Here is a 23,086-nt window from a genome sequence, read left to right as displayed (position 1 = left end):
CCCCCCCCCCACCGCCCCGTCCAGGTGTGCAGACTTTGTCTAACAGTGGCTTTCCCAGGACAGCTAATTCAACCAGATAAGCAGTGAAAATATCCTTAATTTCCAGAGTTGTATTAACTAATTTTCTTCTATCTTCAAAGTCAGCCGGGTGATTAATTTTCAATTATTCCCAACATAAATGGGAAAGACCTAAAAAAAAAAAAAAAACCACTCTTCATTTTTCCAACATATTCAGCTTAGTGAGCATGTTCTTTATGGCCACTCTCTGATCTGGGTGCTGGTGACAGAGCTATATAGACAAAAGAGATCATCCTTGCCCTCATGGGCTTACATTCTAGGAGGATAGACAGTGATTGGGTGGAGTTGAGTTGGAGTCCAGATTTATGAGGAGGTAACATTTCACTGATCCTGATGAGGCCCTGGTTCCATTCCATTGATACGGACAGTCCGTGAGTTACTAAACCAAGAGACAGTTTGTCACAATCCAGGGACTTCATTTTGGCACTGCATAGTTTGGGTCCTGCATAAATATGCACTAAATAGACAAAGAGACAGTGTTCTGTAATATAGAAGTAGAGAATGCCTCTAACACAAGCGAATTTTTTCCCAAAAATCTTGAGCCAGAAAACATACTCTCAAAATGTAGCATTTCCTTTTTTTTTTCTTAAAGGACACACACGTGTGTGCATGTGTACATACATGAACATCCACACACATAGACAACTAAAAGGGAAAATTCTTTTTGTGGCTTACAGCAGGCCCTAGAGATTCAAATACTGAAACCTCCAATTTGTACCAGTAATTCATATACAGCTATATGAGGTGAAAAAGGTTAATGATGGAATTTTTTTAAAAGTATGTTCCATTGACTATAAATGGCAGATCTGACAGTTAAAATGAAAATTGTTCCAGAAGAAACTTTAGTCAAACTAATTATTTGAGACGTTATAAGGATGTATAATTATATTCTTCACCTTTTAAAAAAAGTTTTATTACAAATGTGCTTTTAAAGAACAAGTAGAAATAAAAGCTGTAATTGTTCTTAATTATAGCTAACTGTAATTGCACTCAATTGCAATATGCTGAATATCACCAGTGGCTAAAGAAATCCTGGCATACAGAAAGTACACCCACATTCATGAGATGAGGTATAGTTTTATGAATATTCTGTTATCTATAATTTAGCTCTTTTACTGTTGATTCCATTTCTGTTGGTTTTATTTTATTTATTTATTTTTTTTAGTGATTGTGGAGATATAATTGTCATCTGTGAATGTGTTGAAGGTTGGAGATTTTGTCTGGGATTGGTTCAAAATTCCTATTGCCACTGAAAAGGCACATTGGCGATTGTTAAATGAGAGATTTGGACATGACCCATCGTGGTTGAATACACAGATTTGAATTTTCCGAGGTGGTGCTGAATACTGCATTTAGTTTACCCCGCAAAGTCCAAGAAGCGACCGGGAAAATAAGAAGGATCTAAAATAGCATTAACTACCCCTCTGTGGATAGCACTGGAGTCCTGTTATTTTGAATGGGTAAATTTAAGAAGGTGAAAGGGTCCCCTGGATGAGAAATTTCATCTCGCCTCTCTCTCTGTGGCCAGAACTCGGATTGAGTTCTGTGTTTCTGCCCAGACCTCTGATATCTATGCCAGGCTGTACAGTCAGAGGGGCTGGGCTCCCTGACTTGACTGTTTTATCCTGAATTCTGGAACCTCTTGGAGCCCCACTTGACTGGTCTGGGAGATGAGGGGTGATAGCATGGTCCTGTTCCTCACTGAGGACTATATAGATGGGTAGATTAAAAATAAGTAAATATACTGTTGGAGAGAAGAAGTGAGTTCTTTAGCTTCAGCATTTTACTATGTGTTTATGGCAACTGTACTGGAAAGTGAAAAAACAAACAAAAAAATAAGATTCCCCCAGATCACATCAGCACAACATTACTTTTTAATTTCTGTGGATGACCGTTACGAGCTTTAAACCCTATAGCCAGAGTCAGCTTTGACAGAATTTCTGTTTTTTATCTTTTTTTTTTTTTCATTAAAAAAGGAGGAAGGAGGGGCTCAGTGCATTGGCCTGGGCCCCATTTCCAACTGCAGAGTCCATGGACGGACATAGAGAAGCCCTTTGAAGGGGTGCTCATTCGGCAGAGGTCATGGTTACATCCCATGCCAAGTAGGAGCATATCTGTCTCTTACTCCTGGTTCAAAAGGCAGAAACCAACAAGGCCCCAAGTCCTGGTTTCCAGCTTGTGTTCCTCAGAGCCCTCTGGCAGCCAGCGCTCTCCAGCAGACCTCCAGGTCTCTGCTGCAAAGGGGCAGGAAGTAATCGGACTCTTCTCCAAACCTGAACAGACCATGAGTCAGGAGGTGGTGTAACCATCTCTACGCCATCCCATCGCTTCATCCTGCTTAGAGTTTGACCGTGGCTGCCAGAAGCCACCACCTTCTCCCTCTTCTCTCCTCCCCCATGTCCCCCATCAGTCTTCAGTCCTCCACCACCTTCCCCCAGGCCAGAGCCCTTCTCCAGATGGTGCAGGGTCCTGCAAGTTCTCACATCCATCTCAGCTGCGCAGTGGCTTTTGAATTCAGGTTCTTGGAAAGGGCAGCATCTGTAAGACAAAATATCTGGTTCATCAGTCAAGACTTGGGCATTGTTATGCTGGTGAAGTCTCTCTGGATCTGTTATTCCCAGAAACATTGACAGAGATCGTCAGGGGATGGAGGCAGATAAAATCTCATCCTGCTACTTATAAGCAGGCATTCCTTTGTGTAAGCGTTTGCTGGGATGGTTTCCACACTACGTGGTCAAACTTGTGAGAGAGGGGTCTATGTTTATTCCCTGCTCAGTCCCTAGCACATAGATATTGGCACGTAGTAGGAGCTGTAGAAATGTATTTGTTGAGCAAATTAATAAATACATGCTAATAATATGTGGTAATGAACTTGGTACCAGTCCTTGTCAGTTGATGGATTAGGCCATTAGTCAAACATTACAGTGCAGGCTGGTATTTGCAAATCCCTCTTTGATCCAGAAATTATCAGGAGTGCGGATGATTTTCTCTCATTAAGAGGACTTATTGGTGACATTACATCCCTAGGAGCTAATAGAGAAAAATTAGGCATTATTGAAAAATGGGCCTCCTTTCAGACTGATGTATCAAAGAAAAAAAATTATTTTTATTAATAATTTTTTGGTAGAGTTTCCCTTAAGCCCACTTAGGAATTGCAGTAAAGCTTAGAACACAATAATCCAGCAGTATTAAATGCAGAGACCTTTTAGTAACCTGATCCCCATACCCCTGGCAGAAGCATAGAATTTGAAGAAAATATACCTTTTCTTCTCTGTTGTTGTTGGTGGTGGTGGTGGTGGTTTTTTCGGAGAGATGTGAACATTTTGTGAACAAAGCTTTTAAAACGTACACATACAGCCTTGCATGTACATTGTCTGGTTTTTGTTTTGTTTTTGCTTTTGCTTTTTTGCCTCTGAGAGTACAAGTTGGTAAATGAAACGTCATATGCCATTTGTAGGCTCTGCAGCCACCCTCCAGGGCTGGTTACATTTGCTATTTCTAAAGTCTAAATAAGTGAGTTTTAAGGAGCGGGAATTGTTACGTGTGGCCAATTCAGGTCCTTCCTGGATACGTGATTTAACCGTGGTAGACTCAGGAGCATAGAGGCAGATTAACGGGTAAACCCAAGTATGTGTGGATATTCTGGTTTCTCTTCCCAACGCCACCAGCAGCGTCGAGGACAAGCCTCCCCTTCTCAGGTGCTAAGTTCCTGAGCTAAGTGTCCAGATGATGTTTTGGAAAGAAAGGAAAACAAAAACCCTTAACACTCTCTCAAAATGACAGAAGGGGCCGCAGGGCTATTCGAACAGGGGCCCCTCACAGGTGACCGGTGGGGCCAGATAGTCCATGTTGCAGAGCTGATGGAGAGAAATCTTTGGCAATTTTGTTTTCCAGGCACTGGAGCACAAGAACACGAAGAAAGGCACACAGTTATGGCTGTTTTATGTAAGGAATGCTAAAATAATCTGAAGAAATTTTGAGGCAAAAGAAATCTTAGCAAGCACTCTGAATAGGATGTGCCCTATTAGGAGGCTGGATGGGGTGATGAGATTAAATTAATCTTTTTTAAAAAGATTTTATTTATGTATTTGAGAGAGAGAGACAGAGATAGTGACAGAGAGCATGAGCAGGGAGGACAGGGAGAGGTAGACTCCCCGATGAGCAGGGAGCCTGACGCGGGGCTCGATCCCAGGACTCTGGGATCATGACCTGAGCCGAAGGCAGACAGACACTTAACGACTGAGCCGCCCAGGTGCCCCGAGATTGAATTAATCTTCCCGTAGCCAGTCTTCTGACAACTGAAATTGCATGCGTGCCTGCTGCCGGATGCAAATCCCTACGTCTAAACACCCCTGCAGTTTGTCCCTGTTTCCTGCGGGACTTGGTGGAAAGAAGCTCCATCTCCCTGTGGTGATAACCCTCAGCCGGAGCCAAACACCAAGTGACCTAAAGAGAAACGCCACCTTATAGACCTGAGGCCGTTGCCTGAGAGTGTGGGAGAGGTCACCTCTGCACACGTGGGCTGGGCCGAGGAGCCTGGAGTGGTGCTCTTGTGGAGGTGGTCAGCAGGCAGGACCTCTTCTGTGAGTGTTGCTGGCTGGAGTGGGCCTGGGGGCCGGCCGGCCTCTGAAGCAGCCTGAAGTAGCTCTTGCCAAAACCTGACGTTCTCTAAGTGAGGGCATGAGTGTATCCTAGGGGCTGGTCTCCCCTCTTCCTTCGCCAGCATGTTGAGTATACAGATCCAGACCGCCTATCATGTTTTTTTTCCACCAAAGCAACACCGAGAATTGTCTGCTTCATGCAGTGGGTCCTAGATGAATAGTTGCTGAAAAGAAGTGTGAAATGCAATAGTGAGTGCCAAGGCAAGAAACAGGCAGACAAGTTAAGGTAGGAGAGGGAATGGGTGTGTTTCGCGCATTAACACATTCCCTGGGTCTCCTTACGGAGAGCCCTTCCTGGCCGCCCTGTAGAAAATAATGCCCCCAGTAGCACTCTGTGCCTACCCTGCTCCTTTCTTCTTTGTCACCTATACTCTGGAAGGTAGTAACAAATATCCATGTGCTCATTCGTTTTTGGTCTGTCTCCCCCTTCTACATCATAAAGTTCCTGATAGTGGGGCCATTTCTTCGTTACCTGCTGTAGCACACAACCTAAACCAAATAAGTAAATGTATTATATATATATATAATATGTACTTAAATATAAATATATATATAAAACGTGTGTGTTTTTATGTGCCTCCATTTTATTACCTCTGGTGAGCTTGCCAGACAGCAGCCCCGTTACCCTGAGAACCACTGCCCAGGGTCCACCCCATTTCCTTCCCTGCGTTTCTGGGCCCCTCCCTCCTGTGCTGCCCACCAGGGGCTTTGCTTGAGCCCTCAGCCTGCATTGTGCCACAGGACAGGCCTGGGCAGCCTGCAGGTCTCAGATGAGGCCGGACCCCACCCTCGCCCTGCCGCAAACCTGACCCCTTCCAGCCGCTGAGACCCCATTCTCCTCCCCTTCATTCTGCTGTCATGGAGGGTTCAGTGTGACCTCTGTCTCCAGGCCACCTTGGCTGGCTTTCTTTCCCACCCCTCTTCCCTCCAGCCCTGCCACTGCCCTTCCAACTGATTCTGTAGGTTTGCCCCCACCCCTGCTTTTCTGCTGGGGTCCCATCCTGCTAAAAAAAAAAAGAAGAAGAAGAAAGAAAAAAATGCATGTACACACACACATACACACACACACACATTTTGTAGCTTGTAAATATTGCATAGCAATTTAGCATCCTGGTCAAAACCATGGACTCTGAGACCAGAATTCCTGGATTCAAATCCTGGCCCTGTCACTAGCCACATGGCTCTAAGAAGCTACTTACACTTTTTCTGCCTCGTTTTTCTCATCTCCATTGTGTTTTTATCATAGTGACGACTACATGAAGCTTTTGTAAGGGTTAAGTGAGTAAACTCACGTAAATGGCCTGTAATAGTGGCTCGTATTAAATGAGAATCCAAAAAGTGTGAGCTTATGTGGGTGTGTATAGTGTTTACCATGTGGGAATAACTGCTTGTGTCTATACACAGACACACGCTCGGGCACGGCAGCACACACACTGATCTTTTAATCACGTGAGCGTAAATTTAGGAGTGGTAGAGCAGGAGGGAAGAGATAAAGAAGGGACAAAGAGAACATAAAGACAGATAAACGATTGATGGGGAGAGAATGATGTTGGGCTAAGAGGAATGAGCAGTGTCTTTGGGCTTTCTTCCTCAGAGAGGAAATCTCTTAAGGTGTTTCAGATTTCCTGGAGCTAAGGTTCACCATGTAAGACAAAAGTTAATGGTCTTAAATTAGTGTATGCATTTGTAATGATGCTTCTAAGTGAATCTTCTTGTGGGTATCATATTGGGAAATGGATCAACTTTGAATGCCCATACTTTGCCCCACGCCAGGTGACATAAATAAATAAGGAGGAAAGAAAGAAAAAGAAAAAAACATCTGCTTCGTTGTCATACTTTCACTCTTAATTAAAGAAAACCTCACCTCTTCTGTGACTGAAACATTCAATCATTTGCAGGACATACAATAAGAATAAAATGCATTTTGACATTTTAAAAGTGTTGCGACTTCTGGAAGAATCCGAGGTACCTGCCATTGGAGAGAAGCATTCCAGGTCTTAAAAATATTTATCGTGCCGCCACACGATCAGCATGGGGGCTCTTGTCCTCTCTTTTACAGTTGTCAGCTAATTTTGGAAACTGGCAAGCTGTACAGAAATAGATGGTGTGCTCTTGTCTCAACACTTCCTAAAAAAAGAACTGTTTGCATAGTTCAGGAATGGAAAGGGATAGGACATGATGAGGAAGAACACTATTTCAGACAGATGATAAAACCTGGCACCACTGTGCGCTGGTGAATGTTCTCCACATTTAAAATTAAAGTTTTTTTTTTTTTTAAAGGATGCTAAATAATCTACAAAAAAAGAAAAGCTGTGTAATACCCACGGGACACTCATCTCTTTTGAAAGGTGCTTGTCTCTTCTGTTTTTTTTTTTTTCTTTGATAACATTGAATTTATAGCACTACTTCAGATTTGCAGAGAGCTTTCTTGTTTGTTCACATTGGTGATTGATCCAACAACTCTAGATCAAAGGGCAGCATTGTTATTACATTCTGGGATTTAGAGAGCTAGGAGGCAGAAGAAATTGCCCAAGGATATGCAACCTGTCGCTCGCTCTCCATTATTTCAGTCTCCTTCCTAGCCCCCAGGACAGCTCTATGTCTTGGAACACAGAAGTCTGCTTTGTTGTTTTTTTTTCATCGTTGTTTTCACTTAGTTTTTAGCCTTCTGCTGTCTTCATGAAATCGGATTATCTTAGTAATGGTAACTAAAGAAAGGAAATTAGTGAAATTGCTATAATTCCAACAGGCATTTTATGAAATGAATGTAGGAGGTGGGAATTACCTGCAAATAGAAATGTTTCTTGGTTTTATTCCACTCATATATACTAAGTGTCTGGGTTTTGCTAGGAACTGAGTGTTCAAAATAACAAGTAAGTCATGGTCTTTGGCTTAAAAGAGCTCTCAGCATAAAATTCAAAAGTATCCACCACTTTATACCTTATATAATATCCTTTACTGGAGTAGAAACACTTGAAAAGAAGGAACAGGATCTAATTCATCTTGGTGCCTCGAAAGCACCCAGCATGAGCATGGTGTGTGCTGAACATATGCTAAGTGTTAAGTGAATATGTTGGATAAATAAATATTAGTGCTGAAGATGAATTATGCTTAGTCATTTTACTAATGGGCATTAGCAACGTATGCAAGTTCACTGAAAAAAGCTTTGTCTTTATTTTTTAGAGTAGTTTTAGGTTCACAGCAAAATTGACAGGGAGGTACAGAGATTCCCCATATTCCCATTGACCACACAAATACACAGCCTCCCCCCACTATCAGCATCCCCCACCGGGATGGTGCGTTTGTTATCATCGATGAACCTACACTGACGCATTATTACCACCCACAGTCCATAATTCGCATTAGGGCTCACTCTTGGCCTTGTATGTTCTATGAGCTTAGACAGATGTATAAGGACATGTGTCCACCTTTATGGTATCATATACGGAGTGGGTTTCACTGCCCTAAAAATGTTCTGTATGATCCTTTGTTCTCTCAAGTGTGTTTTGATAGAGCATTATCCAGAAGAAGCATAGCATATTATGCTAAATATATTTTCCTCAAGGATTTCTTTACAAAAGGTATAAATTCATGAAAACATGAATAATTCAGATTATTTATTAGCAATAGCAAATGGGTAAAAATGAACAGGTCGTCGTTTTAAAAGCTCTATAGTGTTTTGCTGATCTCGAAAATGGCATTTGGTTGGTGAGTCCAGCTGCATTACTGTAGTCAGATATAATGATTCTTTTCCTCTTCGTGTTCTTTCTTAAAATCGTGGCGCTACAGGCTCCAATGGAATCATCAGGTTTTTAGGTAACATCTTATAATTTAAACTGTGTTCATCCATTCCTGCATGTTCACTAAAAATTACTTTTCCTATGAAGTAATGTCTAATTCTGATATACACTTTTGAGTACACACTTGTGTGAAACATAAATTTTCCCTGCGGGTACTTCCTATGTGGAGAGCAGAACTTTCTTTCGCAGCCTTTCTGCTCTAAAAGTAAGGCCAACGCTTTGAGTATGTGGATCTACTGAGTGGAGTCCTGCATTGTCTTTCATGCATAAATCACACCTATAATTTACCACCTGTTTCTAGTTTATTGTTGAAGAGGAATAAGAACTTAAAGACACGTGTGAAAATCACGTCTTTCATTCCCCAGTATTTATGGTTGTCTTTCCCCTAGTCCTAATTCAAGATCCGTTTTTCTTAAGCTACTTGTCATTTTTACTCTTTCCAAAGAATACCACTTAGTTTTCAAAGAAATGAGAACTCTTCTGTGGTCCATTTTCATTGGCTTTATATCTTGTTTAATTAGATCTGAAAATAACAATGAGTCTCCCTAACAAATTGGTTGGGAAACAAACACAGCCTACAATCAACATGCATACTTAGGTGCCAGGAGCCAGAATGAGATGGGCATTCTTGACAGGGCTCAGTCACCATGTTTTTCCATGGGAGTGGAGAATATTGCTCAATCCAGTAAGGTTTTGAAACAGAAGTCAATTATGGATACTTTAGTTCTGTTGTTCTGCTGCAAAAGTTCTCCACGGAGGGCAGTTTTGCCCCAGGGGACATTTAGCAATGTCTAGAGACATTTTATTTGTCACAAAGTGGGGGGGGTGGAGGGCACATACTACTGGCCTCTAGTAGGTAGGGGCCAACGCTGCTGCTAAGCATCCTACAATGCACAGAACAGCCTTTATGACAAAGGATCCGGCCCCAACTGTCATTATAGTGCGAGGCTGAGAAATGCCGCACAGTGTGATTTAAGTGGATATATTATAATGTATGTCCAATGTGTTTAAAAAAGATACCAGGGGGAATCATAATATTAAAGTACATATAGTATGGAAAGCAAAGCTAAAGAGTTAAAAGATTAGAAAGAAGGGAACGTAATGTACCTTGACCCTGGGATGCTGCTATTGTTATGAGCAAGCTCTAAACACAGATCTAACCCTCCAGGGCAACAAGAAGGTCAGAAAAGTTCATTAATTCATTCCTTGCAAATCGAACAAATATTTGTGGAGTACTCACATATGTTGGCCTCAAGTTACAAAATAATAAATACTAAAATAGAATTTAAAAGATGCTTGTTACCATCAGTGTTACAAGGGAGGACTAAAGGGAGGGGTGCCTCTTAGCTGGGGTACCCACAGTTCTGATTCTGTTTGGAATGAGAAATTTCTCATGCAGGCAGGGAATTCTTAGAAGAGAGGAATACATGTAAAGCGTTGAACAGTGTCACAGACAAAACTTTCAACTGTGGTTTTTGCTAAAGGAATGGAGGCTTTCTCTCAAAAACTAGTTTCTGTAGCAATAAAAGCTGAAGGGTTCATATTATCTGGTTATTGGGGTGCCCGGGTGGCTCAGTCAGTTAAGCATCTGACTCGTGATTTCAGCTCAGGTCATGATCTCATGGGTCGTGGGATGGAGACCCACATCTGCTTGAGATTCTCTCTCTCTCCCTCTCCCACTGCCCCCCCCAACTTGTGCTCACGACTCTCTTTCTAAAATAAATAAATAAATCTTTAAAAAAAATATCCGGTTATTTAGGAAAGACTATTTCTGTAGGAGCCCAGCTTAATTCACTCATTTATAAATCATTCATTAATTCAAGGTGGTATGGCTCTACAGGAACCAGCGAGTCCCTGTGCTGCCCAAGGACTATCACAGACAGTAGGTAGGAGAGAGTTCTAGAGGCTGGGAGGGCCAGAGAGAATTCCTGGAGGAGGAAGTCCTTTATTTGGATGGTCAAGATGAGTAAAGACAATGTGAGTTTAAGGCTGAGATTCCTAACTCAGAGTTGACATGTTAGTTGTAGGAGGTCCACAAACCTTCTACAATTGTGCGCCGTATTTTGGTGCCGATGTACAGGTGTATTATTATTTTACCCTATGTAAGGGGTTTGTATCTTTAATGAGATTCTTAAAGGGATTATATGGCCTGAAGAAGATTATGTACCACTGTTCCTAAGAATTGCACCTTTAATCCCCCAACACAAAATTGAGCCCACCTCCACTTTTAAACTATCGCATCATTAAGCCTCCATCTCCACCTCTTACTCCTTGCTTCCTGTAATTTCCAAGAACACATCTCTGGTTGAAAGATAGGATATTGCAATTAGGAGAAAGGTAGTTTTTGAAATTTGTCTCTGGTCGTTCTTATTAGTACACTATAAAGCTTTCAGTTAGTGACTTGTCTTTTGTGCCATTTGAATTATCATAGCATGTGCCTTAAAAAATCCCACCTGGTATGACACTGTAATGAAGAAATAAAAAACAGCAATTTGCTACTAAAAGAATTGGATTTTGTGCTATACAGTGTTCTTTCATAAACCTCAGGTGACAGAGATCATCAACACAAAGACACATTCTTAAAGAAACTTGTTCCTAAAGGATTCTTGGAAAAAGAAATACAGGTGCTTTGTTTAACTGTGAAATACCTAAAAGGTGGTTGGGGATTTTTTTCTTTCCTATTTTCTTTCTGTGTGTTGTACATTTTCAAATTTTAATGTTTTAAATAGAAAGCAGAGGCAGATATTTTGCATGTGTGTAAAATCGCATTGAAAATAACCATTGAAATGTTTGTGGGAATTAATGAGAAATGTGATTAGTTGATTGTAAATTTCTAAACAGGTGCATATACAGTATCTTCTTCACACATATGATATTATAATGCCTTGGCGTGTTGTGTTATGGCTTTATAAAAGAAATTTTTATAATTTACTGAAATAAGCTAATTGTACGTATCTTCTTTTTCTCCTCCAGAGAGACAACCACCGAGTTAGCGGGAAGTCTACCAAGGTGAGCAGGTTGGCTTTGCTTATTCTTTGCATGATTTCTGATGCACCTCAAAAGAAGTGCTGTAGCTTCTTGGAGAGGCCTTTGTAATTTTCTCTTCCTCACATCAGATTTTAAGACCTCATATTTCACGATGTAAATGCCAAAAATTGTGTATGAGTCACATATAAGAGATGTAACCAAGAAGAAATGAGAGAAATGTCCATGTATGACTTAAAGAAATCATTCTCATTTTTTGAAAGTTATATCATGCATTTGGAGATGTATAAATATGTATACATGAGCTATATTCTCTGCAGAAATCATAAACATGTTGCTTCCTCTGTTCATGGGAATTAGCAAAATGAATTGTATTTTTCTTCAGTGTATCTACTATTGTGATTGCATTGAAGGACTTACAGAGTTATGAAAGAAGTCCAAGCTTCCATGAAAGAACTTACATCACAGTTTTGATGATAATATAAATGTTTGAATTTCTTATTGTCATTGAAATAAATACTTAGTAATATTATCTCACCAGGAAAAGAAATCAATATATACATTGATCAGTGTGCCTTATATATGTTTGATATTTTATGTCACTGTATGAAATAAGATATGATTAACAGGATGCATATTATAGACAACTAGCTATCAAAAATGATTACTACTATTTATTAGAAGAAAGAATGAAAAGAAAAAAGGGAGTGACAGTATTTTAAGAGGTATTTTAGTGGGCATTGTAGGCAGCACCTAGCATCTTTCCTTAGTTTTTAAAGGTGTTCCATAACCACTTATGAATGAGTGAATAGGGCATAGTGTATTTCCTGGAAACTGTAGGAAATGAAAATGATGAGAATCTCAAGAACAAGAAAAAGAAGAGCCAGCAGAATGTGATAATGAACAGCATTAGGGAATAGGGAGAAAGTACATATCGTTACCATCTGTTCCAGGAGATAAGCACATTTGGTTGCTTTTTTTTTTTATGTAAAGAAAATCTTTGCTTATAGGATCATGATTAATATTGCCAAAAAAAAAAAAACTGTTTACTGTGATCCAAATATTTAAATTACTCTATGTCTTAATTCTTTGGATACTGTCCCAAAGAAACTTTTCAAGTCCATGCCGGTTTGCAGGGTTCGAAGCAGATGTGTGTTCTGGTATGTGTGTCCCCACTGGATTTATTTGTCATTGTGCTTTCACTCTGGAGAAAGTTTGCTGTGAAGACCTAAGCATTTGTCATTTTCGGAGAGAGAGAGAGAGAGACTTGAACATGTTTGTGGTGAGGAAGTTAATCCCAAAATAATGGAATGCAGAATGACCTTCAGACTTTTCTAGGATGGCTAAGGAACAGACCACCCTTGTATTGTCAGATGAAACCCACATGGAGCTATAATCATGCAGATAAAAATTACTCAGATGTCTGAGAGACCTGGTGTGCACCTTGAATTCTATTAAGTAGTGTTCTGTTGTGAATACCAAGAGCCAATGCCCGTGTTCACTGTGAACGATCTTCCGTTGTAGCTGGTTTATTCCTCGAGGGAGGATCTGATCCCTTCTGCAGTTTGGTGGGAGGTATTTTGGTAATGAGCCTACCTATTTTTTTTCATGGGTTGTTGCTATTCTAATGTTGCATCATGTTGAAAATAAACATGACAACAATCCCATCCTAACTGCACTTCACAGTCATTGTAACACACAGCAATTAGGTTGTAAGAAATAATATGTCAGTTCTTCCTCAATTATGCTTCTTCTAATGTGGTCTCAGGTATCTTTTTACTTTCTCCAGGGCAGTGTGGGACCTATCCACTGACAATTATTTCTCTGCCTCGCATTAACATGAAATAATGTTAATAATGTTGGTGACGAATCCTTCTGCTGGTGGCAGACAGTTTCTTTTGCTAGCACTCGTTTGTACAGTCTTGTAGAATTCAGTCAGTCATTCAGCTTCCGGCCCTCTTTTGCACATTTCTCCAGGCTGTCACTGGCAAAGTGCAAATGATCCTCGGAAAACCTTGGTGCTATTTAGAACAAGGCACCGGTAGTTATTCTGTTTGTTGGTCGCCTAATGATGAGTGGAACATGACACTTTGTGTTTTTTATCCTTTGAGTCCTAAAAACATGTTTATGCTTTGACATCTAGGAAAAATGGAAAATTCAGGAAACTGCTACCTAGTGATATGTGGCTGGGAAGAAAAACGGTACCACTTGAAAGCAGTTTTATGGCTTGGTTTTCATTGGCTTTGACTATCTTGAAATTTTCTGAAAGGCCATTTACAAATATTGTACAGGGGTGGAGTATTTCAACTTTAATTGCTTTACGTGGCATTAATTTAAAGTAGCTGGCCACTGGTTGATAATATTCTGTGAAAACGTACAAATCATGGAGCAGTGGATTGTGTCTTGGTAGTTAAAAATGCTTTGAAGTTGAAATGAGATATGTGCACAAGGTGCTTGAACAGGTACCAGGTTTGTTTTTCGTTACTAATGATAACCTAAATGTGTTTTTGAATTCTTGCCATTGCTGAAATTAAAGCCCAGTAATAATATGTCACCAGAAAAAATTAGATTATATGAGCAACATGCGCTAAGCATTGTGATTATATTATAAATACTAAAACCAATGATCTTGTTGGGATTAAAACAAATATTTAAACTGGCTACACGTACTATTCATGCTGCCCTTTTTGTCTTGAAGTGTCCTGGAAATGGAATGTATGTTTCTAGCTTTTGAACTGTGAAAAATGATCATTTTCAATCTCACAGGTGACTCCCTGCTTTTATTTTGCTGTAGCAAAGAACAATTTAGCAATCTGAACAGTTGGTTGTTTTTTGTTTTGTTTTTTCCCATTACAAGCATGTCTTTCAAGATCTTTTTAAACGGTGAAGGGTGTTTAGTTTAGGTAGATGTGTTTTAATTAAATTATGGTAAAACCCCCAACTATTCAGATGGAAAGGAGGCACTAAATTAGTTATGGTCAGCTGGGGTTTTAATATAAATGATGCTTATACAGAGCTAGCCCTTGATTTTGGATAGCTGAGTACAGGTATAAACAAGGTTTATATTAATGGAGGTTTTAGCATAATCATGTACTATTGGTGGCTATTTTTGAAAAAGGGAGAGCATTTTCATGCTTTAATCTTTGCTGACACAGTTCACTTTCCTAATATAAACTAAATAGTATAGAAAATAAAGCAATGGAATAGACCTTAGTAGAAGTAGCTGAAGTGCTACAATAGTTCTTATAGCACAACACCCAGAGGTCAGGATGCTCGCTGAGGCTCACTGATAAACGAAGCTTGAGATAATTAAGTATGTAACTCAGAGGCCATGTTTTATGAGATTTTAGCTATTAGAGGCAGGGGCCAAAGGTGAAAGTCATGAAAGAAAAACTTGGACTTTTTTCTTAGATTTTAATCCAACAACTTGATCTTTTGTCTGTGCCTACTTTGAGGGGATTAGGGAATATAAATATTAAATATATTGTAACCGAGCCCCCGATTTCTAGAGCACCAGCAAATGCCGTAGGATTATTATTTGAGATCCTCTACCAAGAAGATAGAACTGCTTGTTTATGTGACTATCAGAGAGAAAAGTCATTATATCACAGTTTCACCTGTGGAATTTTGGTCTTCAGTTGTTTCCTGTTCCATAGGTTGCCTTTTCATTTTGTTGATAGTTTCCTTTGCTGTTCAGAAGCTCTATAATTTGATATATGGCCCCACTTGCTAATTTTTGCTTTTGTTGCCTCTGCTTTTGGTGTCACCAACATTTTTATCTTCTAATTTCTAAAGAAGATAGCATTTCATATTGAAGACAACAAGAAATAGATTCTTTTACTTACCAAAGCCCTCCACAGGGCACAGACATCTAACTTAAACCCAGTGCCTATGGCTGAGAAATATGGCCAATCAGAAATCTTAGTCTTTTTCTTCCATTACATGGAATCTGTTCAGTTCAAATTCCAAATAACAGGAACAAATATTTGCAAATCCTATATCTAATAAGGGCTTAATATCCAACATATATTAAGAACTCACACAAATCAGTGGTAAAAATACAAACAATCCAATTAAAATCTGGGCAGAGGACCTGAGTAGATGTTTTTCCAGAGAAGACATACAGGTGGCCAATATGTACATGAAAAGGTGCTCGGCATCACTAATCATCAGGGAAATGCAAATCAAGACCACAATGAGCTATCTCCTCACACCTGTTGGAATGGCTATCATCAAAAAGACCAGGGATAACTAATGTTGGTGAGCATGTGGAGAAAAGAGAACCCTTGTGAACTACAAGTGGGAATGTAAATTGACGTAGCCACTATGGAATATGGAGTTTCCCCTAACAATTAAAGACAGAACTACCATGTGATTCAGCAGTATCATTTCTGAGTATAAATGAAAACAGGATCTCAGAAAGATACCTACACTCCAGTGTTCAGGGTAGCTTTATTCAAAATAGGCAAGATATGGAAACAACCTAAATGTCTGTCAACAGATGAATGGATAAAGAAGATGTGTCTATATACATATGTACATACATACACACACTAGAATATTATTTATCCATGAGAAAGAAGGAGTTCTGCCATTTGCAACATGAATGGATGTGCAGGACATTATGTTAAGTGAAATAGGCCAGAGAAAGACAAATACTGCGTGGTATCCCTTGTGTGTGGACTCTAAAAAAACAAAACAAAGAAATGAATAAACGAAACAATCAAACTCAAAGAAACAGAGAGTAGAAAATTGTTTTCCAGGGGCTGGGGAGTGAGGGAAGTAGGGGAAAAAAAATGTTGGTATTTCCAGGCCAACCTCTTCCTAAGTAATCTGGAACTGATGAACATTTCCTGTCTTTATGATCCCTAAGAAAGAATAATTCCCCCAACTTTCCTGGACCCAAGTCTAGTGCAGTTAAACATTTACAAAATCTGTCATTTATTCATTAATTCAGCAAAGGCACATCAAGTACTATATGCCAAGGATCGTTGCAGGCTCTTTGGTAGAAAACAAACAGAACATTGTCTCTTCCCTTGAGTAGTTTAGTCTGTAGCAGGCACAGCTCATCAGAGTGCTGGGTGGGAAGTGTTTAATGCCAGGAGATAAGATGAGACAACTTAGACCAGCAAACAAAGGGCACTAAGGGCTTCCAGCAACAAGATGAGCCGCGTCTGATCAGAGGAAACAGCACTGCATCATGAAACAACCCGAGCCTGATTTGAGAAGATGGGTCGGGATGAAGCATGTGTCAGTGGAGAGGACTGTGTACTCCACACAGAGGGAGAGTCATCACAGAGGCCCAGGGATGGTAGGCAGAGAACAGGAAGTGATACCATATTGTTGGATAGTGTGCAGAGGTGGGAAGAGGAGCTTAGGGGATGATTGGTTGATGTGAAGAGTTTAGACCCCAGTCTGAGGAGCTGTTATTCTCTTTGATACTGTTCATCCAGAGAATGTGCTCAACTGTTTTTAAAGAGCAATCTGGGCAAATCAATAGGATGGATTTGGGGAAAGAAAAGGAGTTAAAATTCTGCACATAGGACACCATTATACCCCCAGACCTTACAACGCCCAGAACCCTCCCTCTCAGATTCACTACCTAGCTAACAATAAAAAAGAAGCCACACATCTTAGATGCCATTTCTTCTATGAAGGCTTCTTTGTCCTGAAAGGTTGTATGCCCTTTCTGTTAATTTCCAAAGCCCCAGGTGCTAACTCCTCTCCTAGCATTTGTGTTACCTGATACTGCAGTTTAATGGAGGACTTTTACACCTTCTCCACTAAGTAGAAACCATTATTATTCATTGTTTATCCTCAGTGCCTAGCAGTGCCTGAATATGTTAGGGCCAGAAAGAAAATATTTATATTAGTCTTTGACCATCTGAGGGCATAAAAGTTTGAATTAGAAAGTATCTTAGTCTGCTCTGGCTGCTATAACAAAACACCATACCATAGCGTAGACTGATAGCTTAAACAACATTTACTCTTCAGGGTTCTGGAAGCTGGGAGGTCCAAGATCAAGGTGCTGGCCAAGTCAGTATTCAGTGTCTGGGTGAGGACCTGACCCCTGGTTTGCAGATGGCTGCCTTCTTGCCATATCTTCCTATGGCTGGGAGTCGGGGGAGAGAGAAAGCTCTCTGGTGTCTCTTCTAAGGGTTCTAATCCCATCATCTGGATCTCACCCTCATGACCTCATCTAAATCTGATTACCTTCCAAAGGCCTCACCTCCTAATTCCATCACCTTAGGGGTTAGGGCTTCAGCATACTAGATTTGGGGACAGAGAGGTAGTAGGAAGGGGGGAAGAAGCACTGAAGAAACCTTCACCCAGAGAACCAGTGGTAGACCAGATGTATGATTTCTGCCATTTCTCACCTTCACATGCTATTCACTGCTTTATATACTTGGCACCCAGAAACATTCATCTTAATGGCTGAAAAGTTACTAACCTAAATTTGACTGTTACTACTAGGCTGTTTGGAGCTGTTGCTGTTGAGTATGTGTTAGCATAGAGCTTAGAAGATGGGGCTTTAGACATGCTTGAATCTTGTGTCTGCTATTTCTTAATTGAGTGACCTTGAGCAGATTAGTTAATATCTGTCTCAGTTTTTCATTTGTAAATTTGGAAAAATTATGATACCTGCATCAGAGTGTCAGTGGGAGAAGATAAAGCAGAGAATAAGTTTAGCTCAGTGTCTGGCACACAGTAAGTAATCAATACGTGGTAGCTATTATAGTGGTCCATTCAAAGATGGATTTATGCTAATTATTTTCACCAACATTTGAGCACTGTCCATATCTAAGACAAGGTCCCTTTTGTACTGTAAAAAGCAGCCTAGTGAAGTGGTTTCTCCCATTTGCTGTGGAGCCAAACTCCAGCACGCCTTCAAATTACAGTTCGGCCACTTACTAGTTCTGTGATTGTGGATGAGTGTCTTCACCTCTGTATGCCTCATGTTCTCTCTCTGAAAAATGGGGATGCTAGTAAGACCAACTGTTCTGAGAATGAAATGAAGTGATACAGGTAAAGTGCTCAACACGGTGTTCACTTTGTTATTTTATTATAAAGAAATTAGGAGTTGCATGCTGGTTGAAATTTGAGGTGGGGAATGATGGAGTAGCCGCAAGCCAGAGGCTATACACACCTCTAATTCATATGTTAATTATTCAGTGTGGAGGTTTTTGCCTTGCTATGAATGATTATTGAAAAATAATAAAGCAAAATGCCCCAAACATTAAACAAAAAATTCCATTGACCTTGCTATCCTGCATGAAAATGATTACCCAAAGAAAGTATATATGCAGATACTGCCCATCCAACATGGGCAGCTCTCTCAGAAACTTGACTTTCATTACCTCTCTAAATTACCTAAATCAAAACATTTCATTCTTTGTAGATGTATATGAGTCCGTAGTGACTGAATTAAATTACACTTGTTTTATAATATAGTGTTCTGATGTGTAACAGACTATCAAAAGAACGATCTTTACAAGGAAAACTTTAGAATATTGTTAAGTTACTCACCGCATGACCTATTTAAACAGCTCAGATTCTTCTTGTTGTAGACTGCATAATTAAATTTTAAATGGAACATGATAAAGAAATTATACTGGTGATCTCCAGAGATTTTGATACCCTATTTGGCTCTTTATGAGTATAGCAAAGGCGTACTTTAAAATTTAATAAAGGCCTGCCCTAATTTTTTTCCTTTTAGATTTTCCTTATCTGCTCTGTAGTTCAAAGCTATGTTATATCATCCACAAGTGTTACCTGAAATAAATGATCAAAATAAAAATTCTTAAAAGCGCATTTATCCCAATTTGAGAATTCCATTATTTGCACACGAGAGCTTTTGTGTATCGGTTGAACTCTTTAAGAGAAAACCTGCCGTTTCCTGAATTTGTCACCGTAGAGAATTGGAGCTTCATTCATTCTGTTTGTGGAAGCATCCATATCTTCAGAGCTTCTAGAGCAGAGGAGTAGAAAATGGTTTCCATGGAAGGTATAATTTTGCAATTAGAATTCCTTATTTGCTATGTCAGAGTTGCACTTCTTGAGAAGATTGAAGGGAAAACACACGCGCGGGCGCATGTGCACGCACACACACACACACACCCCCTGCAGGAAGGCGAGCCAGAGCAGAATAAGGAGAATTCCTGACTCCAGCATTCAAAGAGCTATTGCAGCCTCTTGGATAATTTTGTTTCCTAATCTCCCATCGTTCATTTTCTTTTGCATTTAAAGGGACACTGCCAAGATAAGATTATATGTTAAACACAATTTTCTCAGATTTACTTAATACCACTTTGTTGTAGAAAATATACTCGTGGGGAGAAAAAGCTGTTCTGGCTTCCCTGAAGGGTTCCTGATTTTGCTGTCCACCGAGCTTTGACAAAACACCAGGTGGGAGAGTTTCTGTCCCTGTTCAGGGCTGGTTTGGTTTTTATACCTTCGGAAACACTTGCCTCCACTGAGGTGTGGGATTTTCAAGCTACCAGTATTATACCAATTAATAAAATTCACTTTTATGTATATATACATATTTTTAAACCTTACGAACCTTTCTTTTTGGTTGAGGTTTTGTAAATGTTCTTGTTATGGATTTCCCTTTTCCTTCTTTCTGGCAAAAATACAGATTTCCTTTTGGGCCCAGACCACTCAAGCATCCTCTGTTGTTTTCATTTTTCAAATAAGCAACAATTAAACTCACATAACACTATATAAAACCAAACTGGAGCAGTGACACAAGCCAACAGAGAAAATAAATTCACCATTTAGCCAGACTATTCATCCTTAACCCTCTGCTTGTTATGCTTTTTGTGGGGGAGGGAGGATATAACTTTTAAGGAGTAGTACTGAGCTACATAAGGGATTCTAAAGAGAACTCCATATTGGGAGCACGAGTATCCAGTGAATAAGTAGAACTTCTACTTTGCCACTATGATACAACATTCGAGACCCTTCCTCACCCAGATTCAGACCAATGGAACTAGCATCTGCAAGAGTGACATCTGGTGGCTCATGATTCATTATAGTGCACCAAGTTCCCCTCCTAAGGTAAAGGGACATCATTCCCAAATTAGGCTTTAAGTGAAATAGGTTTCTGTGGATAGTTCACCATTAAAAAAATATTTAATGAATAATGAAGATGATTTTTGACATATAAATAGTGAAATTTTAAAATGACTGTTGGTATTAACAATATCATTATTACTAGCTGCATCATTGACTACCCCTATGAACAAGGAAATATATAATGTCCTGTGGAGGTTGTGAGGTACTATGATCCCTGCCTTTAAGAACCAAAAGATTCTAAAGGTGGAAATGTGAATTATAATAGGAGAAAGTATGCTCTTCCTTAGATCCCAGTCCCTAGCACAAAGTCTGTCACATGAGAAATCGGGAACATTTTTATTGAGTACATTAAGTATTATGTAAATTGACCAAATACTGAAGTTCAGAAGGGAGAAAGAACATTTTTTGTATGACAATTGAAAAATATCATGGTGGAGGATATAGATCTTCTGGGAAAAGAAACAGCAGTAACAAAGCAAAGAGCAAGAAATGTGGAGTGTCCTGAAATGGAGATTGAGCTGGGTGGTTTCAACCAGATGGTTTGTCGAGAAAATAGTAAATAAGATAGGGTACTAGAGAAGCAGGTAGAAGCCAGTTTGCAAGCTTTAAAATGGTCGGAAGAGTTTTCCTTTTGGTTTGCTTTATTTTCAGTAGGTCGTTGGAGGCATTTGAGCAGGATGAATATATGATTCAGAGTGTGTTCGTAAGGTAACCTGATGGTGTCCTGCAAAATGTATCGTAATGGGAAGAGCTCCACCAGCCCACGAACTCCCTGAGGACTAAGACCATGTCCATTTTGCTCCCCTTTTTATCCTCGAACCCCTAACACAGTGGCTACAGCACATAGTAGGGGCTCAAATATGCGCCAAATCAATTAATGAGTAAATGGGAGATGAGTTTTCTAAATAGCTCAAATGAGGGTAATAAATGCATGAACTAGACTGGGCTCCATAGAAAGAAAAAAGCAATGGTAGATTACAGAAAATATTGGGAAAAACAAATCAATATGATTTGCTTAAACCCGAGCAATGAAGGAGAGAGCAGTCCAAATGAATATCAGGTTTCCAGTTTGGGAATGTCATGGTATCACCCACAAAACCCAGGGAGGTCTGGAGGAAGAGTTTGCTGGGAAACGTGGGGTTACAAAGAGGGTTGTTTTCTATTGAGTTTGAGATCAGGCCAGATATCTAGATGAACGTTTCTGGTGGTCTGGGGAGTTGTTTGCGTGAAAGTTTTGTTGTCATTTCATATACACAAATGGGTTTTGCAGTTGTCTTTCATAGTGGGGTCCCTTGCCAAGTTAGGCAAGATGCAAATTTGATAGGGAGTCCTCGAGGACAAGTAATGTTGAAGCAGAGGTAAGTGTAATACTTAAATGGTTTCTAGTTCATTCTGGCGACTTCTCAGGGGAATAAAGCAAAGAGTCCTCTGGGGTGCCTTAGATATTCAACTATGCTTTCCTTTTTAAACACCCACCTTAATTGCCATCTTGTTGCTAACATTCACTGCGAAAATTCAGTACGTGACACTGTTAGAGGGGTTCTGTTGACAATGGAGTGGTGTATGCGGCCTATTCTCATTTGGCCTTGGCCTGGTACTGCTTGGCTAATTCCATCATGACTGGAGTTTTATCTTTTCTGGGTTCTTGCCTGAAGCTCTGGCAGCTGACAGTGTTCAGCTGAGAAAGTTCGATCCAAGTTCAACTTCCATGTTGCAAGAGTTTCTCTTTAATATCACGGTGAATTGAAACCCAAAAGTAGTGCAACGTTTTAGCTGTTTATTTTGTAACCTCACTGTAGCATTGCCTAAACATTATAAATTACAATTTCCTATAAAAGAGCAGAGATTAGTTTGGGGATGCTTCAAGACAACTTTCGGTATAACAAACAGTTAAGGGAAAATCGGTCCCAAAGAAGCTACCTGGTAGCTTAGAGCCCAGGGGTTGTTGAAGCGCGTAGATTTTAAATTTTGCTTGTCAGTGTGTGTGGCCATTCAAACATTGTACAGGGATGCTTGTGTAGAATAAAACATTATGTTCCTGTTCTAGCCACAGTGAAGGATAGGGCAGTAGTCCCCCATCTCCGTGGTTTCACTTCCCATGGTTTTAGGTACTCGCAGTCAACCACATCCAGAAGCAGATGAGCTTCCTTCTGACATAGTCAGAAGGGCAATTGTAGCCTGACAGTGTCATGCCTATGTCACTGACCTCGCTTCAGCTCATCACGTTGGTATTTTATCATCTCATATCATCACAAAAAGAGTTAGGGTTGAGTACAGTAGAATACAATATTTTGAGAGACCACATCCACAGAACGTTTATTATGATATCTTGTTATAATTATTCTATTTTATTGTTAGTTATTGTTGTTCATCTCTGACTCTGCCTGGTGTATGAATGAAACTTCACCATAGGTGTGTTTGTATAGGAAAAAAACACAGTGTATATCGGGTTCAGTACTAGCCAAGGTTTCAGGCATCCACTGG

The sequence above is a fragment of the Callorhinus ursinus genome, unplaced genomic scaffold (assembly GCF_003265705.2).
Source record: "Callorhinus ursinus isolate GAN/ISIS: 27379988/994484 unplaced genomic scaffold, GSC_fseal_2.0 scaffold36, whole genome shotgun sequence".
Classification (NCBI taxonomy): Eukaryota; Metazoa; Chordata; class Mammalia; order Carnivora; family Otariidae; genus Callorhinus; species Callorhinus ursinus.
Note: the sequence above shows the minus strand (reverse complement) of the source record.